This window comes from Odocoileus virginianus, chromosome 25 (assembly GCF_023699985.2).
Source record: "Odocoileus virginianus isolate 20LAN1187 ecotype Illinois chromosome 25, Ovbor_1.2, whole genome shotgun sequence".
Taxonomy (NCBI): Eukaryota; Metazoa; Chordata; class Mammalia; order Artiodactyla; family Cervidae; genus Odocoileus; species Odocoileus virginianus.
The window spans coordinates 4145735-4163311 of NC_069698.1; positions in this window are offsets into that span (position 1 = coordinate 4145735).

Sequence of the window (17577 nt, forward strand, 5' to 3'; positions counted from 1 at the left end):
TGAAGTCGCTCAGTCGTGTCTGACTCTTTGCGACCCCATGGACTGTAGCCGATGAGGTTCCTCCATCCATGGAACTTTCCCGGCAAGAGTACTGGAGTGGGTTGCCATTTCCTTCTCCAAGGGATCTTCCCGACCCAGGGATCGAATCTGGGTCTTCTGCATCGCAGGTAGATGCTTTTACCGTCTGAACCACCGGGCAACTCTGGCAAGAAGAAGGGACCCTAAAATGCAACCCAGCTAGAAAGATTCCTGGCCTTCTCAGGAGCTGACCAGGAGGGAAGAAGTGAGAGAGGAGGGGAGGGCTGGGTGGCCGTTTGGCCACTAGTCATTCAGAGGCCATTGGAATAACCCTGACAACCCCCTGGTTCCTTTGTCTGACATGAGGAAACTGGAGGCCATAAATACCCCAAACTTTGCCCAAGTCACAGATATGGTGAATAGCAGAGCTTGACCTCAACTCAGAACTTTTGGGGCCAAGTCCAGGAAGCTCTTAACTCCCTACTATTAACAAGGAGGCCCTTAGACGGTGGGGGCTCTGATGGCCCCACCCATGTAAGCAAACCCAGTTCTAAGCATGGAAATGTCTTGGGGTTACCAAATCAAAACTCAAAGGACAATCGGTCACAAATGAGCAAGTCAGCTTTTGGCTACAACCAATCAGTACTTTCTTGTGGTTCATTGGTTAAGGCTCTGCCTGTCCACTAACGTGGCGCAGGTTTGATCCCTGGTTGGGGAACTAAGATTCCCACATGCCCCTCTGATTGGCCAAATTTTTAAAAATAAATAAATAAAATAAGGTGCAGCCAATCAAATCATTTCCTTTATTTGCTTCTTCACTTTTCCTATATAAGTCTTTCCCCCTGACCTCTTTGGGTTCGGCACTGTCCTATTACAATGAATAAATGCTCAAATCAACTCTTAAAATGTTTAATATACCTCAGTTTATCTTTTAACAGAATGCATTTATACCCGCACCAGAAACTGGGCATGATTTGACTTCAAGTTCATTGATAATCTGACTTTTTCCTCTCTTCCTTCCCCAAGAAATCCCCTCCTTTCTTCCTCTAAACTCTGGCTTTTGTTTCCTCGAGGGTGTGTACTAGCACCATGGGCCTTGAACCAAAGGGCCTTGGTACTCTGATGAAGCCTCTGACAGGGGGCCCTGAATATGTCTCAGTGCTGAATGGAATCTGGATAAAAATTTCATTTTTTCCACGTCAGAACTGGGCTCCAAATGGTCAATGTCTTGTGAGTCTCTTTAAGGTGAAATAATTCTATTCTTCCCGACTCAGATTTTCTGCCTGCTTATTATACCTAAAGGCTTTTCCAATTCTCGTCAAGTAGTTTTTTATGCAAAATTGTCTTATATCCCACAGCAAGCTTTAATCTGGTGAAGACAGTCTGCTTCTCCTGGCAACGCTGAGGATACTAGATGAATGGGGGGTCAGCTGGATAGCTTGAAGAGAAGCCTTGGTAATCTGTTCAACAACGCTGGGAATTTTCCGAAGAATGTTTAGCAAAGATACTACAGTTGGAAATGAATAGGAAGGGTTTTGTTCGCAAGCTCTGCCTCACTGTTGGATGCGAAGAGTGTTCGGCCCCAGAAAAGAACATCAATGTCTTACTTGGAAATTAAACACACACACACACAAAAGCCTTCTTTTCTGCCCACACTGAGCTTTGCTTAACTCTAGAAAAGTTTGTCATGCCTGCAAATATGTATGTTTGCCTTTGAGCCAAAGCAAACGCTATGGAGAAACAAAAATACCACATCTTTTGTCTTTGGGAAAATGAATTGTCAAGGACTGTACTTCAGAAAGATCATCAAAAGACCAAAATGATTCTGCAGAATGAGTTCTGGGAGTTTGGACTGTGGAATGGGAGTCAGAGCCCCCTGTTTCTGACCTTAGGGAGGCATTTAAGCTCTTTGTACCTTTATTCCTCTATTTGAAAATCGAGGATAATACCTGCTGCCTACTTAACCTTAAAGGGATATGTGAGGATTAGTCAATTAAAGTTTGGCAAATGCTTGGAAACCAATGGAGGGGGAAATCTATATGAACATAAAGCGTTATTAGCATCCCCCCTCTTCCTTTTTCTCTTCCAAAGGATTGCAGTCCTGGGAGATGTGGTGAACATTTCTTGTGGTTTTGCTTCCCGTTGCTTTTGTGGAAAGGGGCTTTTTCATTTTATCAGCCACTTGTTAAATGGTTTGTTTGAAAGTCATCCTGTCTGTATCATCAAGGGGAGGTTTCCAGACATCTTAGTGCCACTGTGTCACTCCTGGCAAAGCTTCTACTGTGTTCATCTTTAGGATCCTGGAGAGAGGCAAAAACAACCATTTTCAGGTAAAATCGTAAGTATAATTTGTAAAAAGTTGTCATTAGTAATGCAAAGTTAGTGAAGTATAAAAATTAAGTCAATTTAGAGCTTTTAATACAATCCTTAAAGAAATTCCCCCTTTTAACTAAAATAGTGAGAATACTTTATATTTGTAAACATTGCCCCTCTGGTTCTTACAACTACCTATAAAATGAGTATAGCACAAATTGATCATATTATACTCACTTTAGAGATGAAAAAATTGAAATGCAAAGAGGCTAAGTGATGTTTCCCAAAATAATTTAGCTAAGAAATGGGAAAGCCAGAACTAGACTCTATATTTATATAAGACTTTATAATATAAGATTCTGGTTCCTAGGGCAGCAGATTTTCCCTGGCTGCTATTTTTTTTACTATAGACCAAATGATGCCAAGCGGTGTTAAAAGCCCAAATACTGTTGCTTTGGTTCTCACCACCAAACGGCTAGGTTCTGGCACCACCGACCTGGAGAGAGCATCAGAGCTCACAAGCTGTGTTGTCCTACAAGACGGCACCTCTTCCCGCTACTTCAGAGGCCAGTCCAAAGTCCAGGTTGTCACCCATGCTCATGTTTGGAGATTCCAATGACCCCCCTCCTCAGCTCAGTTCAGTTGCTCAGTCGTGTCCAACTCTTGGCCATCTCATGGACTGCAGCACGCTAGGCCTCCCTGCCCATCACCAACTCCCGGAGCTTGCTCAAACTCATGTCCCTTGAGACAGTGATGCCATCCAGCCATCTCATCCTCTGTCATCCCCTTCTTCTCCCACCTTCAATCTTTCCCAGCATCAGGGTCTTTCAAATGAGTCAGTTCTTCACATCAGGTGGCCAAAGTATTGGAGTTTCAGCTTCAGCATCAGCCCTTCCAATGAATATTCAGGATTGATTTCCTTTAGGATGGACTGGCTGGATCTCCTTGCAATCCAAGGGACTCTCATGAGTCTTCTCCAATACCACAGTTCAAAAGCATCAATTCTTCAGCACTCAGCTTTCTTTATAGTCCAACTCTCACATCCATACATGACTACTAGAAAAATCATAGCCTTTTTTTTTTTAAACCATAGCTTTGACTAGATATAAATTTGTTGGCAAAGTAATGTCTCTGCTTTTTAATATGCTGTCTAGGTTGGCCATAACTTTTCTTCCAAGGAGCAAGTGTCTTTTAATTTCATGGCTGTGGTCACCAACTGCAGTGATTTTGGAGACCCTCCAAATAAAGTCTGTCACTATTTCCAGTGTTCCCCCATCTTTTTGCCATGAAGTGATGGGACCAGATGCCATGATCTTAGTTTTCTGAATGTTGAGTTTTAAACCAGCTTTTTCACTCTTCTCTTTCACTTTCATCAAGAGGCTTTTTAGTTCCTCTTCACTTTCTGCCATAAGGGTGGTGTCATCTGCATACCTGAGGTTATTGATATTTCTCCCTGCAATCTTGATTCCAGGTTATGCTTCATCCAGTCCAGCATTTCTCATGATATACTCTGCATATAAGTTAAATAAGCAGGGTGACAACATACAGCTTTGACATACTCCTTTCCCAATTTGGAAGTAGTTTGTTGGTCCATGTCCAGTTCTAACTGTTGCTTCTTGACCTTTATACAGATTTCTCAGGAAGCAGTTCAGGTGGTCTGGTATTCCCATCTCTTGAAGAATGTTCCACAGTTTATTGTGATCCACACAGTCAAAGGCTTTGGCATAGTCAATAAAGCAGAATTAGATGTTTGTCTGGAACTCTCTTGCTTTTTAGATGATCCAGCAGATGTTGGCAATTTGATCTCTGGTTCCTCTGCCTTTTCTAAATCCAGCTTGAACATCTGGAAGTTCATGGTTCACATACTCTTGAAGCCTGGCTTGGAGAATTTTAAGCATTACTTTGCTAGCGTGTGAGATGAGTGCAATTGTGTGGTAGTTTGAGCATTCTTTGGCATTGCCTTTCTTTGGGATTGGAATGACAACTGACCTTTTCCAGGCCTGTGGCCACTGCTGAGTTTTCCAAATTTGCTGACATATTGAGTGCAGCACTTTCACAGCATCATGTTTGAGGATTTGCAATAGCTCAACTGGAATTCCATCACCTCCACTAGCTTTGTTCATAGTGATCCATGCATTAGAGAATGGTAATGAAGGCAGTTAATCATCAATATATGCAAACTATGAAAGCCAGGTGGGGGCCTCTTTAGCGGTATTTAAAGGGATGCTCATCTCCTGCAGCAAGAAGGCAAAAAACATCTGAGGATTGGCGTCAGGATTTAAGTATAGAATCCATGGCAGAACTCCATGGAGGTTGGTGTTTCACTTGACAGTTCACCTACACGAAGTTCATGGCCCTGTTTGGGAAGGAGTGGGACCCTGAGAGTTAAGATGAAGAATCTAAATCTTCATATTCTACTAGACTCTGGGCCAAGAAAAAAGGCCCATCCCTTCTTGTTAAGGCTAGTTCTTCCTCCTTACTTGAAGATGAGACAGAAGCTTCTACCTTGCAGAGCAGTGTGTACCTATCCCTATAATCTACCCCACCTCCCCTTGTAATCACCAGAACAATAATTAAGAGTCTAGACACACCACAACCCAGCAGGGGAAGTGAAGGAATTGAAAAGCAAGAAAAGGGATTATACACCAAAGGAACTGAAAGATATAACTGATATTTATTGTCAAGAGCCAGCAGAATGAAGATGGACTGGATTTTTGGAGGTGCTGGATGAAAGGAAATGGAATATAAAGTTGGATAAAGGACAGTTTATAGATATTGGAGCTTAAGATGATGGCAGGAATCTTGGGAGGCATGCCAAAATTATTGGGGAAAATGATGGAGGAAAGAGTTGAAAGGCTGGGATATTGGGCAAATTGAAGTGGCTACATTACGCAGTGTCAAAAACCCTGTTCACTTATTACGATCTGTGAGAGAGTTCAGAGGACATTCCATTTACCAAAGAACATGGGATGCGCAAGGGAGGCCAGCATTGGTGAGAGTCTCGGCGGTGGTTGACCTCTGTAGAATAGGACTGATTTTGGAGGATGCTATTGCAAAACTGACTCTCGAATAGCACAGTGCTGGTAGACTTCTGAAAAAATAGAGTCCAGGTGGTAGCACTAATCCGTCAAAAGCAAAGTGAGCTCAATTATTGTAAAGAGCGGCAAGGTTGGCAGGCGGGGAGTGGCATGACTTGGGCGGTGCCGTGGTGGTGGTTAATGGGATGCAGCCTCTCCAGGGTCAAGACTGAGCAGGTTATAACAAGGTTATTTCTCAGCCTGTGTAACAAAAAGAAACACAGGTTCAGAACTACTGCTGCAATAAAGCGCCACAATCCCTCGCTAAATTTCTGGACCCGATTCAGTTTTTAAGCCAAAAACCGCTGACTGAAATCAAGGCTGGGTTTCATGAGTGAAGGACAATGCAAGATCGTGGCAAATGCTATCATAATGATTCTCCTGGTCCTTCTCTGGAGGGATGTACACTCACCTGCCTGAGGAACCACGTACTGGGGAAAGGAGACTACTCAAATGTTCAAGAACCGGGTGTTGAGACAAGTACCTGGCTCATGGTCAGCTAAGTGTATGGACCCAATCAGTGGTTTTTTCTCCAGTCTCTGACTGTATATTTGGATTATGACTTTGACAGAATCTCTATATTGATTCCTTGGCCTGTGAGTTAAGAATTCTCATAATGAGAAAGGCCAAGTGGAAGCCTCTGATACTGTCCCTCCTACCATGGACAAGATATTAAACTGAAGCCAACATTGCACCCTTGGGAAGTAGACTACTGTCAGGCTGGAGGACCTAAAAGATGGGCAGAGTTGGCAGTTGCTGCCCTACCCGCATTTAATTCGCCAGTCTGGCACCTACAGATGCCAGGTGGACCCTCTGGTATGATAATGGTTTACTACAGGCTCAGTCAAGCAATGGTCCCAATTGCAGCTGTGGTTCCAAAAATGGTTTCTTTCCTGGAGCAGATTAGCATGGTAAGTTACACACTGTATGCGGTCCTGGATCTCAAACAACAGTACGGACTTATGATCTTGCCCCAGGGTCATGTTCACTCTCTCCCACTCATAATATAGTGATATGACTGGGCATTCCAGAGAACCACGCATTTCTTCACTTCCCTCCATGTTGACCAGCTTGGATTTCCTCATAGCATGGCAGCTGGGTTCCAAGATCATTTCCAGAAAACTAAATAGAAGTTGCACAGTCTTTCCTAAAGCAGTCTCAAAACTCAGGCAGCATTACTTCTGCTGCTCTTCTTGGGTTGGAACTGTCAGGAGTTCCCACTCAGCTTCAATAGCCGGGGACAGACAGCACCTCTTTACGGAAGGAGTGTCAAAGGATTTGGGAGTATGTTTTTTAAATGCGATAGAATGATAAACTGACATCAGCCCCAGTTTTAGAAAAGTCTGGGCAGGATGTTGACTCAGCCACTTCCTACTTGCAGGTCTGTGATTTGTAATACAATCCATCTTCTCAGGAAAGGACTTTTGCTTTCTCTTTGTGCTTTAGTGTGCTCAATAGCATCATGGAAGATAACAATGCTTTTCAGTCAAACTCCTTTGGATGCCAGGAACAAAGACTCACTCATGCTAGTAAAGGTTGCTGGGAAAAACCAAAACAAGAGCAGCAACGGCTGGTGCCCCGGAACAGGAGGGGAATCCTGGTGACCTCAGCAGCAGGAAGTCATGCTTCTTCCGTTTATCTCATTTGGCTTTTCTCTGCCTTTCCGTCTCTCCCTCCTATCCCTGCTCACCTTCTGTTTTCCCTGTCTTGTCTTTCCCTTTCACTTCCGCTAATGCATCGGTTCTGCTCCCTTAGAACCCGAGTTAGTATCATGGCCTCTCCAGCTTCCCCCCACATCAAGGCATTTCTACAACAGCTCTCACCACTGTCTTATTCTTTAGGAATTTCCTAGCTCCAGTTCCCAGGGAACTGATAATTTTCTGGTGTTAAAGTGGATTATCTATGTTTGGGGAACATCATGTTCTTATTCACTGACCACTTGTATGAAGAAACGCTCAGCTCTTAGAAATTGACACTGAAAGGAAAAGGCAGCCTTGATTGGCACAGCTGTGTATTCACCAGTAGAATCCAATGAAGATGTTGACCTCCAAAGAACCGTGGTGTGGATCAGTTAAGATAGGAAAAGTCGAAAGTATTGTAAAATATTAAGTTATCTAAGAAGATGTGATATTATGCTGTAAACATACAGAGTACCCACATACTCACTTTCTAAATACCAATATATCAAGTTAGGGTTTCTCAGGTGGTGCTAGTGGTAAAGAACCTGCCTGCGAATGTAAGAGACATTCAATTCCCGCCTCGGGAAGATCCCTTGGAGGAGTGCATAGCAACCCACTCCAGTATTCTTGCCTGGAGAATCCCACGGACAGATGAACCTGGCAATAGTCCATAGCGTCACGAAAAGTTGGACATGACGGAAGCGACTTAGCATGCAGGCATGCATATCAAGTTAACATCCTTTCTAATTAATCTAGCAAACTGGTATTTGCTGATTAATGTTTTGTTTCCATGGATGATTATTGTGACTGCTCTTCCCTGACATCCAGCTACATGCTAGCTATGTTGGGTCCTCTAAGCATTGAGACTGACTCTTTCAAATGTCAAACAATTAGATGTTCAAATCATGCCATGCTAACTAATATATACATTATAGCATTATGTTTTCTTGGATTCTGTTTAAAAGGGGGGAAACTCAGAAATTATTCTTTGTTCAATAATGAAGTGTTGAAAGGCATCTGTTTCTAACTACTTGTTGTATGTACTCAAATCTGTATTGAAAAATTACACTGTAAATGTTTTATAGGCTTTTCTTTTTCAGCCATTTCAGTCTCTCACCGTCTTCACTTCTTAATCAATTTCTCTTTTCTCAACACAGACTGCCTTGCCATCGAGTTATCAACTAATAATTTTCTAGAACTCAAAATGAAAAGAGAAACCTAACCAAACAAATAAACAAGAGTAAAGCTTCAGGAACCTTTGTACCTGAACAATTATGCTAAGGCATCCAGCTAGCCCTCTACACAGGGTGGGTTGAATTTAAATGGGCACCTGAGATGGTGATTTTTTTCTAACTTGAGAATTTTTTAAAAGTCCAAAATGAATTTCCTTTCCTTGTCTTCAGGAAAGCCTGCAAATACCAAATCCACTATGAGAGAGATTTAATTTCCCTTTTGGTCTATGACACAGCACAATTATCTGTGGATGTTTAAAGAAAATTCATAGAGCAGAATGCGCTTAGTTCACACCAGATAAAGCTCATATGAAATGATGCCATGGTTGGCGTCATCTGCTGACATTCATGCATGATTCAGCACCTCTAGACAACAATTTGGAGGAAATCTGCTTCTCTATTACAAGCCAGGCTCTGCCCTTTTGCTGCAAATTGAAAGGATCAAAATTCCCAGCTTTTAAGGCTGACTACCTCCTGTGACATCTAGCACCCAGGAGCAATCCAGAGCCTCTTTCTGGTATTTTCTCTACATGCCGTTCAGCTCACGGTAGACGGGAGGCATCCAGGTGATTGACAGATATCTCACTCGTCCTCTGGCTGCTTTGCATCTGTTGATACGGCCCCTGTGTTTATATGTGTGATTAGGCTGAGGCTTTCTGGGTCAGCCACCCACGGATTGTATGAAAAATAATCAATCTTATTTGACTGTCTTAACATTTTGGCTATTTTAGTTGTTAAGGCAACCAGATCCGATGAAGTATTCACTCATCAATTTGATGTTCAGCAATCGTCTGTCATGGTTCTGAAGCTGGAGGGAAAATAAAAATAAAAATCAACTGTCAAAACAGTCAATCCAAAACAATCAATCCAATCATGAATTTCTCCCTGACACCAGAGACCATTGTTTCCCCTTTCCCTTATTTTTCCTCCTCCTACCCCTCCTCCTCTTCTCCTGAGATCTGTGCCTCAAACAGTTTCTTTCCTCTAGTGAAGCTGATGAACAGCAGAGAAGGGAGATATTTTAGGTTCACAAAGGCTTACATTTTCCTAAAATGTTTCCCTTTACTTTGTTTTGATGTTTGATAATTTTTGGCTAAATTATCCTAAAAGGTCCTAAAAGGATGGATACATAAAATGTATGGCAAATGCTACTCTGAATGGAGAATTTCAGGAGAAATGTCCTTTGCTTTCTCTTTCAAGATGAATTTCCCTTTTTGGGGAGCGCAGCTCCAAAGTCAGCCACAGGCAGCTGGCTTGCACAGTCCCTTCCTGTCCCCTGAGTCTGTTCCAACCTCCTTGGAACAGAAGAGCTCCGAGTCTGGCCCTGGTGTGGGATGTGGCTGGCTTTCCAAGTTGGAAAATGTGTTAGTAATTACTTTTTACTGCTGTCTCCATTTGAATTTCCAGACTTCTGCCCCCTCTCCCGGCCTGCATTTCTCCACCCAGCCTCCTACCTCGTTCTGACTGCTAATTTAACCCTGGCTCCCTTCCTCCAGAAACATTTGACCTTGTGCAAGAACTTGGCATCAGGCCCTCTCCTCTGCTGGACTAGGGCAATTAGCATCAGCAGGCAGCCCTGCCAGACCGCCCGCCTGCTGAACTCTGGGCTCTGCCTGGTACAAAAGCAGGCCTCTGTTTCCGGGCAAAAGGGCAGTGGCCACTAGTTGCATTTGCTAGGAGACCGTTTCCAACATTTTGTTTCAAGATGTTGTTACCAGGGATGTGGACTAAGCCCAATTAGCTTGCTTAGTGAAGTAACCTATGGGGGGAAAATGTAGAAGCATTGAAATCTCCTTACATCACATATTCCTGTTTTAGATTAGAAAGAATTCTCTTGGTTTCTCCTATCAAGAAAGGTTATTCTATGTTGATTGATAACCTGGAAAGGGTTATAAAGAAAAAGAGTTGTTTTACTTGCTTAAGAGAACAAACTTTGTGATCACTTAAGAACTGCCCATTTCTTCCTTTTGTTGATAAGCTGATTGCATACCATTTTTATCTCCCCATTAATTAAGTCCCCAAGAACAATTACAGGGTAGAGTTTCATAACTGAAATAAGAACATATAGGTACTTGAGAATAATGTACTTCAGTTTCTTAAAAATCATCCACAATTCCATATTCTCACTAATTCCATATTCTCACTAATTCCATATTCTCACTAATTCCATATTCTCACTAACATGAATGAGTGGGCTTCATGTTTTATGTTTGTGAATGTATATCCTTGAAGTTTATTGAATAGAACTATCTTTGTAAAATACCTTGGGTTATAGAGATTCATTTTAGAGCTAGAAATTGGTTGAGGAGAGATTGGGATAGAAATCACAAATGGAGACATGGACTCTACTCATTATGATAGACATTCTATATCATTTAGACTATGAAATGTGGAATACATAGTACCAATATGCATATGCATACCTACATGTGTATGTGTACATATAACACACAGTATAAAATGCATAGTATGAAATGAAACTCTGAGGAAGACATTCTACCCCTCTATTTATTGGGCAGAAGGAAGTATCAACTGTAGGGATCTAAGTGACAAGGCCTCTATGTCTTAGGAGGTGCACGTCCAGAGATGCGCATCCTCGGTATTGTTTCCACTTCCCAAGAAGGGGAATTGAGACTGTTTTCTTCACAGTGTCCTTTTCCCTGCCCCCACATCAGAGGACTAGTACCTTAATTAAATTCGAGTTTTCTGTGATGACATTCACTACATACATCCAAAAAGAGCATGTGAGAGCAAAAACACATGCTCTGAAACCAAAGCCTTGGCTTTATCTGTGAAACTGTCAAAGTATGATTTTTAATAAGGTAAAAACTTGACTCTCATGCAAACATACAAAGAGCACATGTCAAAAATCATTTAATTTATTAATGAGGGATGCATTAGGATTATAACACTGGTTCAAAAATTGGAAAGATTGAATGCATATCTATAGATAGAAAGATAGATGAGAAGGAAGGATAGATGGAGAGGAGGAAGAAATGTGTCTCCATGGAATTATATTTTCTACTGGACAAAAATCACTTGCATTGTTATCAGACAAAAATCTACAAGTTAACCTAGAGTTTCGCAGAGTTTAGGACTAATCAATACTAAGTAGTAAGTCAAACAAAGGTACTCAATTAACAAAAGTTAATTCTCTGTAAGAGAATTAACAATCTGTTGGCTCCAATTAGGTAAAGCTCCAGCATAATGTTGAAAGGATACATAGGACTCATTTGGCCTTATTTTCACATTTAGGATAATTCTTCTTAACAAGATGTAGGGCAAATTACCTCAAATCTCTCTGAACTTCAATGCTTTTATTTGAAAAGTGGGACTAACAATATCTACCTTATGGGGTTGCTGTAGGATTTAAATGAAATTGTATATCTAAGGCACCTCCCACGACACGTCATATGTGGTAATTACCTTCCCTCCAAGTAGTCCTTTAATTCATATTATCTGACATCATGCCATCCAGATCTCTTTCAGTTGGCACCTCCTTGTATAACCAAAATAATGGTAATTGATGGTTATAATGATGATCTTGAGACTCTCTGCAGCCTTCTATACCATTACAGATAAAATTATACTATCAGCATAGTATTAATGTTAACTGCAATTTATTATGCTTCACTTTTTAAAGTCATTATCCATGGAATCTAACTCCGTTAAAACAAAATAACCAGTTAACTAAAGCTATATTTTCCAGATTATTAAGCCTAAAGGAAAATTTAACCAAGTATTTTTACTTGGAATAATAAATTGAATCCAGAGGTGCCTATGTTAAGCGGTAGATTTGAACAAACACCTTCTAAATTTTCTTCCAACTAAGATTTTATAATATGTTGAAAAGTATACTTGAGAAAAAACAACACACAGAAGGAGAAAGTTTGTATATTTTAGTTCTCAGAAAAAAAGAACACAATTGTATACTAAAAATAATGACTGTAGGGATGCATTTTTATTTCTTTTAAAACATGTAATAATAGGAAATTTCAAATATATAGAAAATAACAAAATGCTCAGGTACCCAAGTCAATATTTAACATATCTTAATATTTATCCATGTCTCCTTGAGACTGAAAAAAGTAAGCTATAGCTAGATTTCTCTTTCATACTCAGCTCTCTCCCTTCCCCCATCTTCCATCTCCCAAAGGTTTCTGTTATCCTAAAGTTGATCTATATCCATATGGCAATGTTATGCACCCAAAACACTTGATAGCATTATTTTGTGAAATTTTAGGCTTTACTCAAATGATATCATATGCTATACGATATTTTTCAACATCTTTTGTCCACTCACCATTAGGTTTTTTAACTTTATCTGTGTAGATATATCCAGCCTATTTTACTTTGTATTCCAAAATGTAATTATCCTGTAATTTGTTGAACCACTTCTTTACTGAGTTATTATCTCCAATTCTTTGCTAGAACAGCTATGCAAAAGGTGTCTTGGTATACACAAAAAATGCCCTATAGAAAAGGTGCACCTTTCACTGTGGTAAGTATTGCCAAATTGCTCTCTGAAGGAATAATACTGATTTATATGTTGGCTAGCATGAAATTTTCATATGATTATGGTCATTTGATTTTCCTTTTCAGGGAAGTGCCTGTTCATAATCTGCGCCCATTTTCTAATGGAGCTCTTCTTTTTTCACGTCGATTTCATGTGTGCTCTGTATGTGTTCCTGTGTGTTTGCATGTTTGTATAATCCTTTGAAGCTATACGCATTAAAAAATATTTCTTCCCTAGTAGTGGTTTGTATTTTCGGTTAATTTATGTAATATATATTCTTTCCATTTGAATGTAGTCCATTTTCCACTCTTAAGAGGTAGTGTATAGAGCAGTGACTCTAGCACAGATCGTGAATATCTCAGATCACCTCACACCTCTGCCGCTTACCACACAGGTTACGGAAGTGAACAGTCTCTTCCGGCCTTGGTCTCTAATAAAGATCATCATAATAATGGCCCTTGATCTTCATAAAAGACTGAGGACTGGAGAGACTGCTCACTTCCTTAACCTGTGCGGTAAGCGGCAGAGGTGTGACCTAGGGTTTTCATGAGGATTACACAAATTAGCATATATAATGTACTCAAAATATTGTATACAAATAGAATAGCATCATAAATATTGCCTTATTGTTATTATATTACTTTATGGTTTTCGTTTTTATGTCTCATTTAACAAATATTTATCTGTCCTGATAGAAAAAATATTATCTTAAATTTTTCATTCAAAGTGTTTAAATGTTGCTTCTATGCTGATCCATCTGGAATATATTTTTAAGCATGGGATGGGTAGGAAATGTATTTTTTCTCACATCAATAGCCATTTTCAAGCAGTATTTATGGATAGCTTATCTTTTTCTCATAATGATAACTCCATCATGTATGTCTCAAATACTTATGGCCTGACAATGAGTTCTTAATTTCTTTCAATTCTATGCTGTTTTAATGACTATAGTTTTATAAAACACCTGCAGAAAAGTTAGTATGGGTCTTCCCTCCTTATTCTTTTTCAAAATTGTCTTGACTCTTACTGGCTTTTTGCCCTTCCATGTGAATTTTAGAGTCATGTTGTCAAATTCTATGAAAAATCAAACTAGTTCACTTTGGTTTTGAAGAAGGTTCAATTACAAGAGTAGATTTCATCCTAAGGAAGTCATTTGTACTACAGGTTGGCAGCACATTGTGTGAAAAAAGCCCTAGATAAAGATTTGAAGATTTGGGTATGAACTCTTTGGGACAAACCTATACATAACTATAGGCTTCAGTTTCTTCATCTGTAGAAGAGGCTGGACCATGCTCATAGAACCTAAAAACAGTACTCCTCAAAAAGTAAGCCGTAAAAGAGCAGCATCAGCATCCCCTGGCAAAAGGATAGCAAGTTAGAATCAGAAATCTGAGGGCAGAGTCCAGGAATCTATGTTTAACAAGCATCTCAGGTGATTCACACATATGGCATGAATGCGAATTTTATGTGTTAACATGACTAGTCTATGGTATCCAGATACTTGATCAAGCAGTGTTCTAGATGTTTCTTCAAAGAAGTTTTTTTAGATGAGATTAACATTTAAGTCAATGAAATTTTAATAAAGCAGATTACTCAGCATAATGAGTAAAGAGTGAGTCCCACCCAATCAGTTGAAGACCTTAATAGAAAACAGACTGATCTTCCCCGCTGGGAAGAGAGAATTAGAACATCAGACCACCTCTGGACTCAAACGGCAACCCTTCCCTGGGTCTCCAATCTATATTGGCTTACGCTGTAGATTTTGGACCTGCCAAGCCTCTATAATCATATGAGCCAATTCCTTTAAAAAAAAAATATATATATATATATATATATACACACACACACTATATTTACATATTTTATATACTTTCCTCTTATTGGTCTGTTTCTCAGAAAACCCAGACGAATACAGTAAAGTGTGAGAAGCTCATCTCCCAATGCACCTGGCATAGCTCCATCGTTTAAGTATGACGTGTCCAGACTCACTCATTTGTGGAAGAGCCCTGGCAGGAAGCTAGGTCACCAGACACCCAGCCTGGCGTGTTTTCTGCTGCGCTCTGTCTGTTAGGGAAAATCCCCTGTAAGGAAAACAAACTGTTTATGTTGAGTGGGTGGGTAAAAGAGTAGAAATTTTATTTCCACAATGAATGAATTTGAGTTCCATTTAAATAAGAAGTTCACCTTGTAATTCGTTTATAAATTTCTATAAGCTTGACAGAAAAAGCAGCAGCAAGGGACTGAAATATTAGGGCTAAATACCCATTTAAAGCTGAATCGTAAATGAAAATACAGTATCTCTGAAATGAAAGCGTGAGACAATATAAGCTTCTTTTAGCAAAATGTTTTATTTCCCTGCACAATGTGCATACGTCAGTAGAGCCAGAGACCAAGTGTGGACAGAAGTTCGGTGTGCTCATCCCCTTGGGCCTAGAAAGCATTTAGCGGGAGAAATTATACACTCAGGCTCCAGGGATGTGAAAGACTTCATAGCCTAACAAGGGAGAATGAGCGAATGCAACTCCAGACTTCATCCACTTCCTAGGAACAGCCCTGGATGTAGGAGAAGAGTTAACACAGAAGGATCTAGTTTTAGGTCACTAGATGGTAAGGAAAATGTCCACGGTATAAGCGTTTTGTCACTGTGGAATGTATTCTCCAGGAGCTAATCTGAACTCCTACCCAGCAGGTAGATGAACCTGTGGGTCCCCCAGGGCCTACACTTTGTTTCTGAATATACGAACTGATTACTATCAGAGAGATTTTGCTGACTTGCACTCCACGGTGGATTAGGCCTTAGCAAGTAATCAGCGGATTTGGAAAAAGGGAAATAAACAAGAGCATCTTCCAGGCAGGCAGATCTCTCTCCTCACTGTGTGAAGTGCAAAACACACAGAACAGTGACTATTTTTAACAACTGGGAGACTTTGCAGAGAGAGGAAGTTAATCCTCTCGTGTGGAATGTAAGCTTGGACACACAGACATTTATAACCCTTTATCTTGACTGCAAAGTCTGGTGTTTTCAAGTGACTCTAGGTTGTCTGAGGCTGACCCAGGGCCTTCTTAGAAATTTAGCATCTCCTCCGGCACCACTCTCTCACCAGGGTAGAGCCTGCCCTGAGTCAGTCGGGGAGGCACCGGAACACTGCATGAATATTTATAAGTAAAAATGTATTAATAGAGCTTAGAGAACCTCTATCCCCAAACCTCCAGGAGACAAAAGAAATATCCAAGGGAGATCACTGACTAGAATTTTTTAAGCTACTGATATTTTAAAATCTATTATTTTTAAATGGCACCTCTCTTCCCAGCATCTGAATGGGGAATTTCAAATACACACTGCCCATTCCATGCCTTTATCACTTGTCCTCTTAGGAGCTCTATTGGGAAACTTCCTTTTGAGTTTATCAGACCTGACTCTCCAAAGAGAACGCAACAAAACCAGTGTGTTTCACAAATGCATATGCTCTCGTTTAAATAGCTGTCCCTTCTCTCAGAGAGCCTCCCATAAAAGCATTTTAATTCCCCAACTAAAATGTAGTTCAGCCTTTATTCCACAAAGCCAATTTGTTTATGCTTCCAAGTTCAATCACAATCTATTTGTAAAACCTATTTAGAATCAGAGTCACATAGCCAGAAATGATCATGCTCTAATTTCCTTATTAGAGAGATTCTTGTTGCAGCTGGCAGCCTGATTCGACTGCTCCCAGAGTCTGGAGCGACATGTTCTTTCCCTCGTTTTCTGATTTTATTCTTCATTCCTTTTGTTCCCCAACTCTCCCCCCCCCCCCCCAACATACAAATATCAAGTCAGAATGAACAATTGCTGATGTTGTTGCTTAGGTGGAAGTGAAATAAGAGACTGTCACCTTTTTGCCTGTAGCAGAGAAAGGAAGGAAATGTTCACAAAATACACCATAAAAAGGAGGCTTTAGGATTCAGATAAAAGGTCAATTATTTCAAAGGACTTTGGGAGAATGATGTTTTCTGGATAACTGAATGAGAATTAAAGTGGAAAATCAATGCAACATTTGAGAAGACTTATTTCATCTACTTTTTCTTACAATGTTTTTCTTTATAAAATAGGTGAGTTGGTCTTTCTGATGTAGCAAGATGTCTTTTCAAGGTAATTTAACAGTTCTCTAACAAAGCAGAGACTTGAAGTGTCTGTGTCTGCCTGAGTTAGTGAAATCTCACTCATCCTTTAAGGTCTGGTTCAAATGTTATTCTGTAGAGCTTTCACCAACGTCTCACTGTTGTCCTAATGTAATAACGTCATTTGTTTTATATAGTATTAAAGATTCCACTAGTCCAAGCAGAAGATGCTATGAAAACTGCAAAGATGCTTCCATTTGGTTTGCGAAAATGAAAGTTAGTCACTTAGTCATGTCTGACTCTGCGACTGTAGCCCACCATGTTCCTCCCCTGACCATGGGATTCTCCAGGCAGGAATACAGAAGTGTGTAGCTATTCCCTTCTCCAGGGGATCTTCCCAACCCAGGGATCAAACTTGGGTCTCCCACACTGCAGGCAGATTCTTCACCATCTGAGCCATCAGGGCAGCCCCATTTGCTTAGAATGGTGGCTAAATTAACATCGTATCATAAGGTTCACCCTGTAACAGATTATCAATTGCCCAGAGACCTCGTTTGCTGTGTCTCTCAAGTTAAATTAGACTGAGAAGCAACACTGCCTACTAATAAATAAATGTCAAATATTAATAAATATGTAACACCTGTCAT